Below are 3466 nucleotides of genomic sequence, written 5' to 3'. Positions count from 1 at the left end.
TAAACCGTTCACGAGGTGAAGGTTACACCCCTTAACGATCCAAGAGATCGTCAACTCCAATAGGTCTGGAACCATGACTGGTAGTTCGGGGATGAAAGTACAAATCTAACCTAAAAGAGATTGAACCTGCCCTAATAATAGGCCTCTACTTTATTCTGATCGTATTCATGTGCGCTTTCTGACTAACATGCAATCAATAGGTTTACCCTAAACCTGTTTAATCTATGTTGGTTGAATATTATGCACAAATAAAACTATTATTGGCGATCACTTGAATTATAATCATATTAACCATAAACAAGATTATTAATTATCTTATTAAGCGTGATTACAAGTACCAATTCTCTTTAAACATGCATAAAAGGTGTGATCAAGAGATAACAATAAATAAGCATCAAGCAACATAATAAATAATAATAATAACAATAATTACAATAATAATCATAATAATAATTATAATAATCATGTTAAAAATAAAGCATAATATTAATAGCAAGATCCTAGGCATGATACTAACAAGATTAATAACAAACCCTAGCATGTCACTAAACAATAAAAATCAAATCTTTAGCCCTAACACGATACTAACATGTTATTAGGAAGAACATAAAAGGCATCATACTTTTAATCATACTTGATATTAAAGTTACCCTAGACATGATACTAGGAATTTATTGTTGTCACCCTAAACATCAAATTAAGGAAAACATTCTAACATGATATCAGGAATAATGACAACCTAAGCATGATTTCTACATAATAACATCAATAAAAGCCATTAAAGCACTTATTTGGATGCCTCGTACCTCTTTCTAATAACAAAATACACACGTTAGTAACTTCAAGGAAAATAATAAACAACAATTAAATTAAATAATTGAAATAAAGATTTGGGACCAAACCCTCAAAAATTAAAACCTTTCACGTCTAGGGCGAAGGCAACTTCGAACTTGGCTAGGTGTATCTAGGTCTTGTGAATGCGGAATTTTGTATTTGAGAAAAGGCTAGTTTAGAAAATAGAGATTAGGTATATCAAGAATTTCTTGATGAGAGTTGATAAGAATTGGTGAGAAGAATTGAGGAGAATTGGTGAATGAAAACGGAGTTTTTAGAAGACTATTTATAGAGAAAATCAGCCAAAAAGATAGAAAATTGAAATAGAGTTCTGACGCGCAAAAACGAGGTTAGCGCCAGACGCTAACGCTAGCGCCAGACGCTAATGACTGGCGTTTGGCACTGATTAAATTTCTGACGCGTTTTCTAAAATCGTATTTACCTCAAAAACATTCTTTTATTCCGATTAAAACTCTAAAAAGTCAACAAAAGTCAATTTATCAATGCTAATTGAATTAGGAATGAAAAGAACCTTCTAGAAGAATCTAGAAGACTAAAACCATTCCTAATTGCATTAGGAATGATAAATCCATATTAGGCCCTCCTCTAGATAATTGGGCCGCATATAAGGCTCAAACCAGGCCCAGTTTAGTAATTTGGCCATAACTTCCTCAGTATTCATCGGGATTGGGCTTATAATATATCGTTGGAAAGCTCTTTTCAAGCTCCTATCCAACTACACTACTATTGGACCCATATCATGGCCCAACCAAACTAGATTGGCTGTTTTCTTAAAATAGGTTTTCAAAAACAGAGAGAAGAGAGAAGAAATTAAAACTATCCGCAACACTAGACTTTCCACACTTTCACTTCATTCGATTACGATTCGACGTGAAAGGTACTCATTACCGGGTTTGGTTTTGGGGAGATACAAAGGGGTGTCTACACCATTATTTTCTTAAAAAGAAATTAATACAATTTTAAAAAGCAATTAAGAGAAAAATGTGCATATTTCATCTGTTTGATAGCTTGAACTAAAAAAATCATTAAAAATCATAGAATAATCGAAAAAATTATTGTGATATATGGTTGGAAATCTCTTGAAAAGTTCTATCACTTGAGCTAAAGAAATAGAACTTATTCTGGTCATAAGGGTTACTTTGCTGGCCATCTTAGGGACGTGGTTATAGTTCTTTAATCTTGAACAACCTTTGCTTAAACTCTTAATTCATTAGGTTTTTAAGCTCACTTTAAGAAATAAATCATTCCTAAAAAAATATTTTAGGCAGACATATAAATGTATTAACCTTCCATATTTAAAAATGCATTAGAAAGAGATGCAATGCAAGACGCAATTACCCCCCCTTTTTTTTATAACATATCACCTTACCAATAGGCTTGGCTTTCTAATGTGGAGTAATGAAAGATTTAGGGCTAATTTAGCACTTAATATCATCATTACCCCTATTGGTAACATCACATGGAAATTAAACAAACATATTAGTTAGCATAATAATAATAATTAAGGAAATTAAGAAAAGATTGAAGATAATACCTTGAGCTAGATGTAGCAATTTTTTGGATAACCTCTTTAGTTTATCAAGGCTGAAAATATGATCACTCCTTAGTTAAAATGAAATTAAAGATTCTAAGTAATATTTTTTTGGAATTTTGAGATATTAAAAGAAACTGATGCAAAAATAAAGCTAAAGAACTTTTTTTTGATTTTTTTATTATAGAAAATAATCTTGAAAAATAAAACTAAATCTTAAGAAAAAAACCTTTTTTGGTTTTTAATATAGACTAGGAATACTTGAGCAATTAAACTAATATTTTTAACAAAGATAATAACAACAATACTTGAACTTGAAATATTTTTTGTGTTTTTTTTATAAGAATTAAAGATAATAACAATACTTAAATAAAAAATAAAAATAGCAACTTAATTATAAGATGCTTTTTAATAAGCTAATAACTTAATAATAAAGCTAAATTAGAGAGATTTAACTAAAACAAAGATCAGAGGAGAAATTTTTAGAGAGAATTTTTAGAGAGAGAAGTTGTAAGAATTTTTTATGTGTTTAAAACTTGAGAATTAGGGGGGTATTTATAGGAAAATAAAGGGGTTAATTTGTAAATAAAAGAAAGTAAATAAATTAAAAATTCAAGGATTATTTTGGTAAATATCAAGATTTTGGTTATAATGAGAATCTTGATATTAAATTCTCTTGTTTTACATGTAACAAACTTGATAATCTATTTTGCAACACTTAAACTGATAAAAAAAATAAAGAAAATTGTAATAAAATCAACTCTAATAAAAGGTTTTAAAATGCCATGGTAAAAAAAAGAAATTATATGACCAAGTCATGTCACAACTCAAAAAAAAAAAAATAATACTCACATGATATACAACATCAGAGTGCCTAAATTTATTTAGTGACTATTATACTCACCAAGGTACTAAAACAACACTTATAAAATAAACATCAGCTTTGAGATGTCAGCTCTAAAAGATACACAAAGACATTAGGTTACAGTATTAATAGGGTTGGACAATATATTTCAGAGTAAGTAAAAAAGTGAAAAGAAAAATAACCCCCGCCCTTATTAGATAGTACACATAAATTTA

The sequence above is a fragment of the Chenopodium album genome, chromosome 7 (genome assembly GCF_948465745.1).
Source record: "Chenopodium album chromosome 7, dcCheAlbu1.1, whole genome shotgun sequence".
Taxonomy (NCBI): Eukaryota; Viridiplantae; Streptophyta; class Magnoliopsida; order Caryophyllales; family Amaranthaceae; genus Chenopodium; species Chenopodium album.
This window is presented reverse-complemented; position numbering follows the sequence as displayed.